We start from the raw sequence: 17,502 nt of genomic DNA, 5'->3' as shown, positions 1-17,502 counted from the left end.
ACACAGTTCCTTTCTCCACGTACAGGTTGGCTAATCTAGGCAGAACGACAGCAGAAACCGTTCAACTGAAAACAGGAACCTTTAGTTGCCCCGGTAAAGCAACATTTGCCCGTCTCTTACCGTCAGCGTTGATGAAATGCCACAGACCTGGGCTCATGTGAGCAGGTGGGCTGGTTTTGCCAGTGGGTACACAGAGTCTAAACACTGTTTCTTAGTCAGCAGGGAGTCGGATTGGGCACTAATTTACAGCAGTTGCCCAGGAGCCCTGGGATCTCGCCAGCTGGACATTTGGCAGTTTATTGAGTGGTTACATGATCTGGTGACTCCGTGGACTGATTCATAGTCCGGTTCTGCCACCGCTGAATTCATAAAGTGGCTCCTCAGGGAGTTTTTTTGTGCAAAACAGCACACAAACTCATAATGCATGTCCTTCGCTGGCATCGCAGTAAAGATGTGTTAGCGGGGCGGACCACACCTAATGGGAAACACAGGACAGAGTGCAGCAGACCTGAGAACCCCCGTCTATTTCCAACACCCTTCATCTAAGCCTGACACCCGTTTCCTTGGCAACCGCATTGACAGTACAGGGGGCTGAGGGGGTCGTGAAGTTCTGAGACATCTGAGACAGAAGGAATGAGAACTACTTATGCAGGTCCTGACACTACTGACTAGCTTTGTCTAAAAATAAAGCTCCTCACCTCACCCCAATATTCTCCCTCACTTCCCTGCCTAATTGAAATCGAAATTTATGCAAACCAGTTTCATTTCATTTTAATGCCTAGCGCCATTCTCTTGTAACTTTTTGTACGCGTTCAAAGAAACTACATAAAGAAATTACATTTTATATTAAAGCTTAAATTTAAACCCAATCAACTATTTTACCAATACAACGAGTAAGGGCTGCTTTCCTATATCTTTGTCAGTTATAATAAAAATGCTAAATTTACATATAGGTAAATGAAGGTCACTTAAACTGTCATTTAAACCCTTGTTCCAGAGACAGACATTTAATCTTAAATTATGAAAAACTATTATAAAAATGGGAATTTCTACATGTTTAAAAGCCAAATTTTCAGCATCAACTCTTTCTTTCTGAAATCATTATTCTTCAGAAATCATTCTAATATGCTGATCTGGTGCTCAAGAAACATTTCTGATTATTATCAATATTGAAAATATTTTGTGAATGATTGTTTTTCAGGATTCCATATGGGACATTCCATAGAAATTATGATTTATATACTGTACAAACTGTATTCTATCCCCTTACACTAACCTTACACCTAAGCCTAACCATCACACAAAACTTTCTGCATTTTTAAATTTTCAAAAAAACAGAACTTATTATGATTTATAAGCCGTTTCCTCGTGGGGACCAAAATTGTCCCCACAAGTACAAGGGTTTCAGATATTGGCATCTTTGTGGGGACATTTTGTCCCCATAATGTAGGGTTTACCAAGACGCACATGCACACACATACACGATGAAAAGCATTAATGTCAGTTTCACAGATTTCACATACATTCTTGTGATTTTAAATAGTTTAAAATGGTTAGAATCTAAATATCTGTGAAAGCAAAGGTGCCACTTCCTAAATATTTAGTGCAAACTAGTTGCAAACTGACATTGCTTGTCAACATGAATAACACAGCAGCAGAACAGATATGGTCTACAGAGAATGCCCTTCTTTTCTGTCTTTGAAAAATAATGTATGATGTTGTTTTCATGAGTGGCTCTCTGTCCCACAAACCCTTTCCTGGGATTACAGTGAACATGCACACACCAACGCAACACTGAATGAATAATATAAGCATTTTTGGTTTTGATATGTTCAACTCTGCTGAAAACCTCAATGCGCTTGTGGGCCAAAATGTGATTAAAAGAGCAAGAATTCTGACCTTGCACATGATAACGGTCATGCTTGTTCAGAACAGAACAGAACAGAACAGTTGAAAAGCCCAGAGGTGTTTATTGATCCTTCCTGCATTACTCCATATATTGAGGTCTGCCTCTGTAGAACATAAGTAAAAGGGTATTGCTGGATAATTTAGGCTCTCCAATTTGTCTCCTGGCACCAGCAGCGCACTGCAACTGACAGATATGGCACAATGAACAAGGACTAGTTGTTATTATTGTTGTTTAATAGCATGGCGAGCTTAGATTATTTTGAAGCAGTGTTCCGAAAAAAATTAGGTAAATGGAAATTGGAGAACTGTGGCTGCTCAGGCTTGTTTAAACTGGATCACAACACAAAAATGCAACTTTAGAAATGTGTTTGAGCCCCTTCCAATCAGGAATGTCTATAATGAAGTCTCTTCGAATGAGGCTGTAACTTCTTCACGGAGCATTATTATTCTTTATTTGAGCAGTCTGGATACGTTGAGCAGTACAGTTATAGTGACAGATATAGTGCTTAAGTTTTTAAACGAGCAGCTGCGCCACATGAAAGGACAGGTACGTTTAGTTAGATGACAGGAAGTGGTATTCATGTAGTTCGCTGTAATCCAATGCATTTCTCTAAAGCTATTTTTCCTTTTATATCTGCCTTTAAAGGGATAGTATACTTTAAAATAAAAATTCTGTCATCATATACTCACCCTCAAGTTGTTTCGAAACCTGTATGAATTTCTTTCTTCTGCTGAACACAAAGGAAGATATTTTGAAGAATGTCAGTAACCAAACAGTTAACTGGTCCCATTGACTTCCATAATAGGGGGAAAAATACTATGGAAGTCAATCGGACCAGTTAACTGTTTGGTTACTGACATTCTTCAAAATATCTTCCTTTGTGTTCAGCAGAAGAAAGAAATTCATACAGGTTTGAAACAACTTGAGCGTGAGTATATGATGACAGAATTTTCATTTTAAAGTGAACTATCCCTTTAAAGCTGAAGTGTGCCATTAATGCCACCAAATCAAAAGGCAGAAATGATGAACTCAAATACTGTAGGTTTCCCTCCTTGTCTGCCTTTTGTTGGACAAACAGATAATGTGCGGTCACATTAGCAAACTTTCGCAAGCAAAAAGGTCAATTATCTATTGCTAATATTGTAGCGATGTACACAGCTGTCACAAAAGCAGCTTTCTGTTGGTCTGTGTGGCAAAACCGCAATACCAACTTCAATCCTTTTGTCGAATCTGCATGGGGAAGTCTTTTGCCCTCACGCAAAAATCATGATCGCATGGATTCCAATTGAAATTACTGGATTTTGCAGATGAAAATTGCAGATGAAAATATAATACTAATTATTATTATTAAAGAAAAACATTTGAATTAAAAGCAAATAAATTTAAATTAATAAAGAAAATGACGAATTTTTTTTTTATAGTAAAGTGTTACAATATTTATTTTACTAGGATAAAAAAAAAAACTCATTTGTGTATCGTTACTTTATAATTTTTTCCAAATAAAATAAATTAAATAAACATTAACCTAGATTAATAAATGCTGTAAAAATTGTGATACCTAATGCTGTAAATGATACGTAATGCAGTAAATAACGCTAACAAACTGAACCTTTTTGTAAAGTGTGATAAGAATATGATAAGATGAAATTGTATTGAAAGTTCGGGCATATGTCAAGGCTGGGGTCTAAACTGCAATAATGTTACCCAGGATAAAAATGTCATTTTCTCTCAAAATCATCAACCCTTGGGAAGTCCACTGAGATTTCATTCTGCCTCTTCAAAAGGATTTTAATGATATAAATGTGACCACTTTTTATCCCCCACTTCACCGTTTCTTTTGCAACATAATTGATTCTTTAGTCCGAAAGTCTCTCAACCATAAAGGTGTGCACTGTAAATTATGGTCAGATTTGAAAAGCAGTGACCTTTGAAGTGCTTTGCGATAGTCGGCTCTTCATGATTCTAGCCCATGAGTTGCTTCTTCATTCTAGTGATATAAGAATGGCTAGAGGACATAGGAAGGAGGGCGATCACTAGAGGCTGACAATAAGTGTGTATGTGATCCAACATGTCTGCCTGAATATGTGATTTCACTCAATTTCAAGCATGACTGCCCCTGCACGACTCACGCGTTTCCTTAAAATATTCCCAGAAAACATTTATCTAATCCCTTTCAGGGCTTCTCTGCAGGCTGGATAGTGTACAACCAGGTCGGCACAAACGTGTGCACGGGTAACAGTCCTGCAGGAGCTGTTTTGGAAGGAAAGTGTCAACTTTGCACATGGAAGTATTGTATTTTTACTGCTAATGCTGTCAGTTAATTAAACTCCTTTTTTTCAGAGATTGGGTTTTCCTTCCCTTCAATATTTTTTTTGTTTTTGAGTTTCCAGTTCACTTTCTCTAATTTAACTTTGCTAGCTTAAATTTGAATAATCAAACTTCAAAGGCTTCTTGCATTTTACCACCGTCACCGTGTGTCTGTGCACTGAACGGCTGCCATTCAGCTCTGAAATGGTTTGTGCCTTATCTCAATAGACAGATGTCTTCTCATCTTCACTATGGTGATTTCAACTTCTTGTGGGTCTAAAAATTTGATTCAGTGACCAGAAACAAGCTGGAGGTTGTAAAGTGTGGGGTAAAATCTGTTTCTAAACCAGTTTAACTGACGAACAGAGGACTACTAAAAAAAATTATTCTGCGACAGATAATTAATTAATAAAAACCAATAGAGCAGGAACAAAATGTTGGTAGGCTTCCTGTCCCGAGGCTGGAATAATAATATGGCTATTTGGGCACATACCCAGAGGCACCATGCAAAATACAGAGAGAGATGCAGTACAATGACCATGATATAATAAGTACACCAATCCAATCAATGAGCATGCAAATTTCATAAGCAAATAATGACAAGAGAAAGGCACTACATTACTTAAATATCAGCAATCTTGCCAGTACAAATGGAGAGAAAAAGTAAAATTCTAATACTAGGTGACAACCTTAAATGTTTTAAAGGTATAGTGTTCTGAATTCTTCGTTTATTTTGTTTTTCGGAGAGGCTAACAATAGCGAGCTAGCTTTGAAAGCATAAGATCACACCCTCCCTTCAGAGCGCCTCCAAAGCCACGCCTCAAAACACATGAACGCGTACAGCAGGGAGCAAAACAAAAGCATCATGAGAGACGGCGTTAAAACTACCTCATGTCTCAATGCATATAACATTACAATAATATTGAACAAAAAACTTGCACTGACCTGTACCACCTGACTGCTGCAGATTAATTTTGGCTATGATAGTGTTGCCTTTGAAACGCATAAATTCAAGTCACGCTATGTATAACGTAATCTCTTACAATTTGCGGTAGTTATGGAGTGAACGCAGCATAAGCTCATTGTTTAGGTTCATAAATACATTAAGACCACTTACTTAGTGATTGCTATCAGAATGCGAAAAAGCAAACATCTACTAGGTGACAAACCTAAATGTCTTAACCTAAATCGGCAATCTTACCAGTAAAACGGAGAGGGAAACATTTTCCAACAATGAACGCACTTCTGGGCAGTTCAGGATCCACCAATAATATACTCGATTTCTTTCCAAACATGCTTAAAATTGTAATCCTACTAGTAATCCTTTTTTTAACAAAAATAAATAATATTCAGTTAGTCTCCTAGCCTGATGAACACAAAGGGTGTTAACAAAACTGGATTTGATGCAGCAAAAAAGGATAGAGTCGAATTGATAATGAATAGATGAATAAACAAATAGAACACATGAATAACTTCTTATTTCAACTCAGAGGCAAAGCTGAATGTTCACAGAATACAAAGAAGCTCTGCCTATACTGACTGCTCTGAGGATTGGACTGTGAGAACAGTATAAAGCTAGAGCTTTTTTTTTTTTTTTAAGGAAACTTAGGCCTGGTTTCACAGTCAGGGCTTATTAAGCCAGAATTAGACCTTGGTTCAAACATTTATGTATCTTTTATAAACATGCCTTAGTAAAAACACAAAACAACTGCAATGACATTTTAATGTCAGTGGAAGTTACTTTGAGTTAAAACAGCTCAAACATGCATTTTAGTCTGGGACTAGCTTAAGCCTTGTTTGCTAGTTTGCATTTGTATAGAGAATTTTTACATATAGAGTTCAATCGTTTTGTCCCTGATCTGGACACGGACAATAAAAGGTCAAACTATTTTTTTTGTGTGCATTTTGTTTGGTCAGTTCTATCTCGCTACAGTGCACAAAGTCAATACACATTGAGGTCAAGTGAATATCGAGCGTAACGCATGGAAATGTCATTTTGTTTCTGTCTTTAGGATTTCAGTATATAAATCAGTTGCGCAAAACAAATATGACACCAAAGCAAACCGATGTCCTATGGCAATAGCTTCACCTCACAACACGACATGTCAAAGGCTTGGATACTTTGTGAAGGACATTGTGATGCCTCTCACAAAATGTCTTTGATATAGCACCTGTACCGAGTGAAGCTTTTGTAGGCTGCATCTTGCACACTGATTCACCTGCAACCAACAAGTCATTCTTTAGAAACTTTCAGCGCAGACTGGCTTGGAAACACTTGAACAATGCCTTATTACAGTGAAGCTGAGGACCTCAACCATGTTCTCAAATTAGTTTAACACAAAAGGAGAAATTTTTAATGTTTTATTTCATTCGTTTACAAATGTTAGTGACTGCTAGATATTTTTTATTATTATTATAAAAGCAGTCTATATTTTACAAAGCCTTATGTAAGCTTTATGTCACAAACAGATAAAACGTTAAGTCATTAGAGTTGTTAACTGGATAATTGAGTCCGATCAGTCTGATTCCTGAACCATTCAGACCAGTTTTGTGAACCAGATCAACTGATTCATTAAAAAGTTATGGCTCAAAAGAAGGATTCATTAATGACATTTCTGTCAGAAAAATCTGTTAATTATCTGAAAAATTATCATAAAAGTGCCAAAGAGAGCTAGGGTAGATGAAAAAAGAAGTATTCTTTACAGTTTTTGGAACAACATACATTATAGGGTGAGCAAATAATAACAACACTGTTCATTTTTGAGTGAACTATCCATTGAAATGAAAAGGAAAGAGCCCATTCAAGACAGCCTGATTAGAACAAAGACCTGTTGCCAATTCTCGTGTCCATTCCCTCATAACAGCTCTTCCACTGTAACACATGCACACACTGCCTGCCCAGAAAAGACTCATTGTACTGGGCTGCGCTGGTGGGTTAATGTAATGTGAAATATGAAGTCAGACTGCGCAGACCGTGGCTAGATTTTATAAACGCTAATCAGACTGGAGATGTTTTCTCCAAGGATGTGTGTTCCATAGGCCAGCACACATTAACACCGCTTAAAAACAGGCACAGGCCATTTCGGCTTCATGGCAGTGGGGAGAAGGAGACGTGTCTTGCTTGTTTATGAGGAACAAACCTAACAGAAAAAAAGCTGTGAATAGTAGGATGACACTTGTGATATGCAAAAAAAATTTAATGAAATCACATTATACTTTTAGATATTGTAAGTACTGGACTGAATTAATAATCCACTGTCCGCTGGTTGAGTTCTTGAGCAGATTTAATTGTTTTTATGTTACTAGAAACTCTGCCTACTGAAGTACTACATTTGATATTTATTTATTTATTAATTAGTTTAATTAATTTTTTTCCTGAATCCAGCATGGGGGATAGTTCTCCCAAAAATTCTGTTCATGTCCAAAACAGTATGATTTTATTTCTTCTGTGGAACACATGAAATGTTAAGCAGAATATTTTAAGCTGCTCTTTTCCATATAATGCAAACGAATGTTGACCAAATAAAATAGCACAATAAATGTAGTTCTAATGACTTTTTGCTAGGGGTATAATAGCTCACGGTTCGGTTTGTATCACAGTTTTAGGTTCACGGTTTCAGTACGTGCTATAATCATGGAAAAAGGTACTGTCAAATAAAAATAAAGAAAATAAGAACAAATAAACTAACCACACGCAACAGCACAAAAAAATACAAAGAGAGCAAAGACACAAATAAAATAAACAGTGCCTTTCAGGTTTTTCATGTAGGTCTAACATTAGTTTTCAGGTACAGAAATTGAATAAATGAATCAAAATGTAAAATAACATTGCATAGGCTATTTGACTGTATACATTAAAGATGAATCCTTATTAAAGTTAATCAATCTAGAGCTGTGAGTGATTTCCTTGTCTTTTGTTGATTGATTAACATTGAAAACACAGACGGGGCGGCAGTGGCTTAGTGGTTCATGTAGGTTGGTGGTTCTATCCCGGTTCCACTTGACCAAAGTGTCGAGGTGTCCATGAGCAAGACACCTAACCCCAACTGCTTCCGACGAGCTATATGGCTGTATATACCTTGCATGGCTGATACCGCCGTTGGTGTATGAATGAGTGAATGAATGGGTGAATGTGAAGCAATATGTATAGTGCTATATAAATGCAGTCCATCTACCATTTACAGACAGCAGGAATATTAGGCTACTGTCCCTTTAAGACATAATGCAAGGATCCAAAATACTCATACTGTACATGCGTTGTCTTTCTCGATGTTTGATTATGGCTGTTGTAATGTATTATTGGGGAGCCAGCATGTGCATCCATCAACATCTGTTTTACGTGTTATTTTCAACAAACCATATTATAGATGCGTCATCAGATTTGAGATCAACTGCGGTGCAAGTACGTCCCGAACCGGGGGTGGAGAACGGTACGGTACGGTTCGATTGTTTTACCGAGAACTGTTACTCCCATACTTTTTGTTATGTTGCTATAATGCTATCTTTGTGAAATGTTACATAATTTACATCAACTTCCACCCACTTGCAATGATAATTTTTGATGACGTTTACTGGCGCAAGAACCTATTACTCACATGAGATCACAGCAATAGCAAATGACAACGATTCAATGATCCAATCAATTCCCAATGGACAAAATCCCTCCCGCCCTATATTTTTCTTGTTCGAGAAGCAGTGTCACGTGGATGTACATCACAATAGGGAAGAAAAGAATATCGCAACATTCGTTTCATGCCGACTTTAACCAATCACAACCTGACAAATTGGATATGCACATATTCAAATTGCACAAATTAATTTTTTTATTATGTTTTTTTTTTTTTTTTTGCTTCACAGCCCCTGGTTGCCATTCACTTTCATTTTATGGAAAAAAAGCAGCATGAATATATTTTTGTGGCCTAGAAAAGTAAGCAAGTCATGCAGATTTGGAACTACAAGAGGGTGAGTAAATGATGACAGAATATTCATATTTGGCTGAACTACTGTATCTCTTTAATCATTTTAAAGACGGTCCTAGAAGTCTCTTTGAAATGCTTAGAGGCAACTACAAACAGCTCTTTCTACACCGAACACAATGTTGACCAAAGGAATTTACATCAAATGACAACATGGCCCTGCTGTGGCGTATTTGAATGTAAATCTCTGAGTCTCCTCGCAATTCCTCACAGACTCTGTTCGGCAGGCAGAATCTATTTAAATATTACACTCGTCAGCAATTGAGTTGGCTTTTGTTTAAAGATCAAGTCTCTCAGACAATCACAATGCACTTGTACATTCAAATAAGACACACGCTGATATTATTCACACGCATTCAGCTGACAAATCAAGACTTTATTGGTTAGCCAGAAAAGTCCATGAAAGAGGCAATGAAATGATAGCTGGACCGCTTAGTGAAGACACAAAGGATCCAAAAATGCTTCAATTTTCTCTTTTAACTACAAAGCAGGAAGGATGGCAATTGGCAAAGAAAACTTTATGTGGGAGTGTTCATCCATCTGCCCGCACAGATGGGGAGAACTAGCGAGTGAAAGACCAACATGAGCCAGCCACACAACTACAAACAGTAGGTCAAAGCAAATATCCACATAACAGATCTGCGGATTCCTGCTACAACAGAAGAGCTGTGTGTGATATCTATTTTTCAACAAACCACCTCTTTTCAATCTTTATCTATTGACAAAGGGACACGGAAGTCCGTTGCACAGAATATCAATGTGCCTGACTTTTATTGCACTTCTCAAACCGCAGTCGTCTGATTGGCCTATTGCTTCAGGGGGAACAGGAAGCAGGAGTGGATGGTGGATGTGTTCGTGAACTGGACTGTCTCTGTGGGAAATCAATGATATTTGTTTAATTATTGGGTGAACTTAATCAGTTCCACTGCTCTAATTACTAGCACTGCCTAGAAGTCATAAAATCATTTGTTTTATGCCATCTTGGGCTGAAATAATGAATGCAAGCAATTTTGGAGAAAAAAATTTAAAATGTATATTTATCTACGGTATTTTTCTCTCTCTCTAACATGGCAAGCGTGCGTTTGCATGAGTGCTGTACCCCGTGTCCTTTAGCAATATAGATTTGACACATTGTCAATGATTGCTTGTGACAGCATTCATTGACCATGTCTCTTCCAGAATCCAGTTGAAATGTCAGAATACTAGCAATAATTGAAAATGACATTGTATCAGAAAGATTAATATATTACATAGGTTCACATCACCATCTCAGAGGGTGTGCGTTTACAGAGCTACAAATAAAATGTGACCACGAGTCGGCACATTTCCATTCCCAACATTTAGCAGAGGAAATTTGTGAGCAGATAACATATTAAGTTAATGATACAATTCTAACTAATTGAAGACAGATGGAATCTTCACTGGAGCAAATAATTGTTTTACTCCTTAATCACATGTCAATTAACAGGCGCAAGATCCGCAGCAAACCTGATTGGCTGAAATAAATGTGACCTCACCCACACTGGAAATCTAAAAATTACTGTGCTAGACTAAAGAGATAACACATTACATAAAAAAAAAATAAGAGTGTGAACTGAATGCTTCAGCAAAAAGACAAGTTTATCTATTCTGCCAGCTTTGGCAGATGACAGTCCCTACAAGTCATGATAGCACTCTGTTTACCAGTTTATTTAGGACGAGATAAACAAACAGGCAATTTAAAAATGAAAAAACATTATTTTTTTCTTGAACTTATACAGTATGTATGCCTCAGATCAAATCAAAGTGTGAACTTTTAAATCACAGTTTTAGTGCAGCAACTGCATGGACTAGTCTTTAAACAAGGAAGTTTTAGCTGTTTAAGAGCAATAGCATTAGTGTCTGTACAGACAGACATTCCAAAAATAACATCTACCAACCAGTTTGGCCATCAAAAGGGGCTGTTAACATGACACCGTTTTCAACTAAAAAAGGAATACTTTGTATGCGTTTTGGTCTTTCATTTACAGGACAACAGCGTTTTGGGAGCCTGAAAATGTGAACTTTTGAAAGCGATTTTCAAAGTGCAAGTTTTTGAAAACGGTCTCCGTGTAAACAACAAAAACGCAAATCTCTGAAACCGATGACGTCATGCACATGCGTATTACAAAGGAAAAACTTCTCAGTTGTAAGCATATCATTGTCGAGTAAATGTACCCTAAGAAATCACATATTTTAATCAAATTAATTGCATTTTATTCAAATGAATTAATCGTAAATATATCACAAAGGGGAGAAAAAGGTGCAATGAATGCATTGAATAAGGGCGCAAATCAAAATGAAATGCCAAATTCATATTTATTTGACCATTAATCTTTTTTTTTCTTTTTTTAATGATGTTTTAATTTGGTTTGCACAGTTTTTGACATGACATTAATTTCATTGCTCTACTAATCGTGTTTTATTTAGAAACGATGGTTGTGTTCTTTAATTGGCTGCCTATCTTGGCAAGATAACTACATAAGAGATGTTTTACTTCTCCACCCGATGACCCTCCAGTGCAACAGAGACGGTCCACACTGACTTTTGCCCGCAGTAGTTTTCAATAATGCATTTAATAATCACATGAAAATGTTAAATTATCAACCCTATTGTATAATCGCATAATAATTCATTCAAATTCAGCATTATCAACAAAACAATTGACAAATTAAACAAATAAAGATCTGTCGTATTTGTCTATATCCCTCAGTATAGATGAACTAACTGTTGACTACCTGCTGTCTTCTCACTTCATGTCCTCTTTTAGCTGCTTCTCCTTTACAAACACATACAGTACACAGTAGATCAACGCACTTGACCATTCCTGATAGGAGCTAAGAAATACCTGGCTCGTATCTGTGCGTTTGTAAATCACTCCTGATTTATTCATTTCTTCCATTTCCTCCAGAGCTTTACAGAGCAATCAATCGCCCTGTTAGCTGGCCCTGATCGAATGCGAGCTGATAAGTTAAATGTTCTTTGTCACTGAGCACTATATAACAGTGTTTTTAGCCCTATATTGATTGCTGATTTTCTTTGGCTCAGCAAAGCTTTTCAATATGCCAGCAGTTGGAAATTTATCTAATATTGTCAGGCTACCTGTCAGGTATACCTGAAATAATTCCAATAAAAACACACGCAAAACCTAAAGTGCTGACTTAGTGCATTTTCACTATTAATTTCTTTCTTTCTTTTTTTGAATACCAAGCATAAAATGTTCCAACTATGACAGACATCACTGGAATAGGTGTCCTGAGAAATCACACCGGTTTCTGTGACAGGCTCTGTAAAATGCACAGCTCACAGTGTTTTAGCCAATCAGAAATGCTCTCTGCAAGTAAATCATTTTGCGCTTCCGAGCTCGCTGACAAGTGGTCTGTGGTTGGTGGGGTTTTTATGAGTATGCAGTCTAATTCATTAGCTAAGTCCAGCAGAACCAAGCATATTCTCTTACAGCACATTTCAAATGGAAGTGTGTCATTTCTGCACTACTAGCAGCACTAAAAAGAATTGCATTATGTTTATTTGGGCAACCCGATTGAGAAGGACATGCTATTTTCTTATCCACAGGTATAAATTTGGGATGGGACTATGTTTTCTGAACAATGGCAGATGGAGTAAGTGTTTAAAACATTTGAATATATTCCTAATGCTGTTTGGTGTCGCTACACTGCACCTTTAAATCATGTTGATGAATCTGTTTTTACTAACAGGATTTCTTGCACACTCTGAAACAGTTCAATCCGATTAACTCGTTAATCAGATTAGCCAAATAAACATTAATCCCATTAATTTAGAGCATCACGCTGGAGCTCAGTCATTGTCTGATGTTCTGAAATGATCATCAAGCCACAAGCACATTTTCAAACCAAAGCAAGAGCTCACCGGCTCCCCCTATTGACTGAACTGGAGTTTGGGGATCATCTGCAAGATTGTTAAGTAAGATTGGGACATGTTTGTAGGCAGAAAAAATGTGGCAGGAAAAAAAACAGGTGCACAAGCAGTGGGCAAGGGTTCAAGTAATTTTCTTTCCCCAACTCTCTTTGTACCTAGGTATTATTTAAAGCTAGCGTGGCTATCAGAAGGTGAACACCAAAACAGCACAGAGCCGGCGAAGCATTTATCAAACAGATTGAACCCATGACAGAACAGACCACAGCTTCATGTTTGATGGGGTAAATGCGAAATGCCTCCTTTATATGGTATAATTTTCTTCAGAAAAACAGTTGTCGTCGCCTAGCGTGTCCTTGGCTTATGCTGAACATTGAGGGTTGGTAATTAAATTTGAGAACAATAGTGCTCAAAAGGGTCATTTCAACAGCAGGAGCGCATTAAAACTGCACACAAACTGCAATAACATAGCGTTATAATAAACTGATCCATCAGCTAAGCTGTATTTAAGTCAATGACAAAAAAAAGAGTAGTCACTTGAAAGCCATTTAATGGCAGTTGAACAGGGAGTGCACAGAGAGCAGCCGCCTCAACCTGCTTTCATTTTGGACAATGATCCTCGGGTGGTCCAATATATGCAGCCCGATTTCTTTTTTAAACGTTCGCGTTCTTCCGCAGAGTGCATGCAAATGGGGCCCAGGCTTAATTATTATTTAGCAGTCTAATAGCAAGAGTAGAGGAAACTTCTGCAACAGTCACTGCTGGGCATTGTGCAGAGGCAAAGCCCCTGGACTGAAATATTATGTAAATTATTAATTTCCTCATAGACTAACACAGTTGTGCTATTTGGTTACCCACAAGCGTGCCGCTACATGTTAATTAATCTCACTGAGAGGGAAAAGTATCAGAAAATTTTATTATGCAATCATGATTAACACAAGATACAGCTGCGTTGATGCGTTTATAGTAAATTAAAGAGGTGGCTATTTTTTTTTACTTACAAAAACCTCACAGAATTGATTAATTATAATGAATTAAAACAATTAAATAAATGGCATAGGCTATCTTTTCCTCCCTTCTTTATAGTATTTTATAGTAAAATGTTATAAATGTTTATGGATGTTTTCACCATATATTGAAACATCCGTTTGCTTTGTTCTGAAACTGACACCAATGTTGTATTTTCTGCTTGGTTAATTTCGCTTTCACATGGAAACATTTCAAAACGAACCTAAATGTGTTAATAAAAGTCACATCTAAGCAAACTATCCCCTCATTGGTCAGAATATTCAACACACATGGTGACATTTTCAAATTTGAAGATGGATAGGCAACAGCTCCGCAGACTAATAATGAGCACAGAAAGAAAGCCATGATTTGTCATTACATTACATCATCTTAAAGGGATAGTTCGCTCAAAAATGAAAATTCTGTAATAATTTACTCACCCTTATGTCGTTCCAAAACTGACTGACTTTTTTCTCTGGAACACAAAATATGATATTCTGAAGAATGTTTAACTGCTTTTGTCCATATAATGAGAGACAGTGGGGTTCAAAACAACATTGGACCACATTGGCTTTCATTGTATGGAGGAGGGAAAAAATAAAATAAAGGAATTTTTCTAAATATCTTCTTTTGTGTGGAAGCGCCATTTGAATTTGCCTACATTTTTATTAGAATTATGTCTTTCCATTTAAGTGCCATTCTCAGTACCTTTGTCCTAGCAATGAGTGTGCCATTTCAGCCAAAGGAAACATTTTAAAATGTAGTATTTGCTGGTCTACATTATTGATTTACATTTCCATAAATTTGACTGTGTTGGTTGAGAGAGAGCCTTCTGATGGCTGCATGTTTAATAGATAGGCCTGTGTGCTAGTGGGAGCAGAGCGCGTTATCTGAATTCTCAGACTCAGGGAAAGCTTTGAAATCATGCCTAAGACTAATGAAAGAGGAGCAGGAGGAAGGAAGGAATGAGCAGCGGAGAGGTGTGATCTACCTACGGAGAGATTACCATGTACCCCTGGGCTCTCATCTTACACTGTGTGGGGAGGCATGCGGTATCGTTCGTTCACATGGCAGCGCGGTGAAGAAAAGGTCTTGTAGCTGAGGTGTTAAGATTTATTCTCCACTATAAATCTGCAGAAAAAATCCCCCACACCAGATTTTTAATATCATGCCGATACCACACTCTCTGCCCATGGACAATATGTTCAACTGACTTTGACAAATCAAACACTTAAGAAAAAATGACAATATCCCTCACAGTGCAGCTCTGCAGGGAGGAGGAATGGATGAACAACAGCAAGTGTGAGAATATTTCTCCTAAAAGGTGCCACAGGATGTAGTGGAACAAATAAACAGCCAGTTTATCCACAGGATGGATGTGACATCATTATCTGCCCATAACAGCATCGCCAACTATTTGGATGGAAAGTTTTCCCACTGCACAGAATAATTGCTCACTCTGGGGTACAGTGAGGCTGGCATTCAGAAAACATCCATGCAAAAAGGCACAGAGCAATCAGAACCTACTTGTTCAATTCTTGAAACAAACTGCATCTAGATTTGAGGGAAATTGCTGGGATATGTCAAACTTTGAAATAATAGAGCTGACCCAAAAAAACATGTTCTACATAATATACAGTTTTGCATTTGTATTTCTAAACAGTTTATATGCGGATATATATATTCAGATGTGACATGTATGTCATTTTGTCAGTTGTTCAATATACTTCCATATAGTTTTGCATGCATCATATAGAATATTCTCTTCTATCTAAATGACAGATATTACTGAAAATAAAAAGTTCTCAAATCATAATATGCATCAAAATATTAAACCAACTTCTTTAAAACCATTCATGCAATGTTTTTACTCACTGTACTTGCACTTGTGAGTCATTCAAAAACAATAAATGCATGATACTTCTGGAATACAAAGAATTCAACTCAATGCATGTTCAAATTGAAGTATAATACAGCTTTTGGTTGACACAGACACAGTCTTATCCCTGACGTGACTTCAGTAACCTGACATTATCTCTGAAGCTCAGATTGATAATGTTTTGATTGATGCAGAAAACACAAACCCCAATCAGTCAAGTACAGCACAGCCGCGATGAGAAGAGAGCACAAGCTGCTCAACTTACCTAGTTGTGGAACCCGGTGCTGTAATTGCCTCAGATCTTCACCTTATCTGCTCCACCCCGGTCCGTGAGCAGCTTTCTCCCTCTCACAATGTTTCTGGCAAAGGTCTATTGATCGGTCAAGCTGTGTTTTCTGTAGTCTATTGTTGCCACCGGTTAGATTGGAGCTCCTCTCTGGCTGCCTGTCGCGGCTGCAATGAGGATGGCTGAGCAACGTGTACACCTTGCTCTCGCACTAACTCCGTCTCTCTCTGTCTATCCGCCTTTCGCACCCTCCTCTCTCTCTCTCTCTCGCACACGCAAATGCACGCTATCTCCGTCTCCCTCCCTCACCCGGCGACACCCCCCACTCTCGTTCTCTTTCCTTCTCCTACCCTCCCTATGCCTCTCTACCCCCTGTCTTGTTCTCTCTCTCTCCCATTGTATTGATCTGCTAGCGCTGGCGTTCTCTTCCTGCAGCCTCTAGAGGGTGTTCCAATAGCCGACAGTAGCCAGTCCAGAACTAATCCCACTAGCTTCAGTTCGGCTTCGCTCTGAAAGAGAAAGCTGTAGAGAGAGGAGAATGGAGAGAGAGAGAGAGAGAGAGACAAAAGGATGAGATCTCTCACACACTATATAAAAAGCTAAATTTACAGTAAAAGCTGGCGGCTTTAGTTGGCACAGGTTCACTGTAAAAATACAGTGACAACATTTCAAGCATTATTTTGGTGCCTGTCTGTTCATTACTATATATACTATATATATCTTGAAATGATGGGATGTTAATATACCAGCCTGTTTACACAAATAAGATCAAATTTGCACTTTTAAATATAGTGGAGTATGCCTGTCTAAGAAGATTATGCATGTACTGCTACCATATTCCAATATTAGTTTTATTTGATTTCTTCTGAATATACAGTTGAAATCGAAATTATTCAACCCCTATTGCAAACCAAGTTTGTATGCATGTACCAAATGTACAGACTTTCAGTTGTTTACAATGAACAAATCAAACAAAAGTAATTGAAATAGCACAACACAACAAATGTGTCAAGTGGTTTCCCCAAATTTAACTGAAAATGCAACTTTTAATGACTTCTGCAGTTTCAAAATTATTCAATCCCCTGAATAGAATCTGTCACAACAGCACAAACATGTAAAAAAGGTGTTGTCTCAAGCATCCAGATGCAACTAATCAAGGGCTTCATTAGTTACACCAGGTGTGCTTGAGCTAGAACACACAACATATCTGAACTGGCTAGGTTTG

The 17,502-nt window shown here is 37.7% G+C and overlaps 1 protein-coding gene across 6 annotated transcripts in view; it reads right to left on the bottom strand.

Moving 5' to 3' along the window:
- The window catches only part of tnr (tenascin R (restrictin, janusin)), a 139,154-nt gene that overhangs the window by 107,433 nt on the left and 14,219 nt on the right, over window positions 1-17,502 (bottom strand). For 2 of the 6 annotated variants that reach the window (XM_079614504.1, XM_079614509.1), the window contains exon 1: window positions 16,257-16,506. The exons of 1 other annotated variant lie outside the window; for it this stretch is intronic. The gene's annotated coding sequence lies outside the window, so the exon portion shown is untranslated. Of the gene's footprint in view, window positions 1-16,256; window positions 16,601-17,502 lie in introns of those variants that run through there. 3 more of the 6 variants (XM_079614507.1, XM_079614506.1, XM_079614508.1) reach the window with 3 other exon arrangements.

This window comes from Phoxinus phoxinus (genome assembly GCF_949152265.1).
Source record: "Phoxinus phoxinus genome assembly, chromosome: 5".
NCBI classification, from domain to species: Eukaryota; Metazoa; Chordata; class Actinopteri; order Cypriniformes; family Leuciscidae; genus Phoxinus; species Phoxinus phoxinus.
The sequence above is the reverse complement of the archived record's forward strand: the minus strand, read 5'-3'. Positions and strand labels throughout refer to the sequence as shown.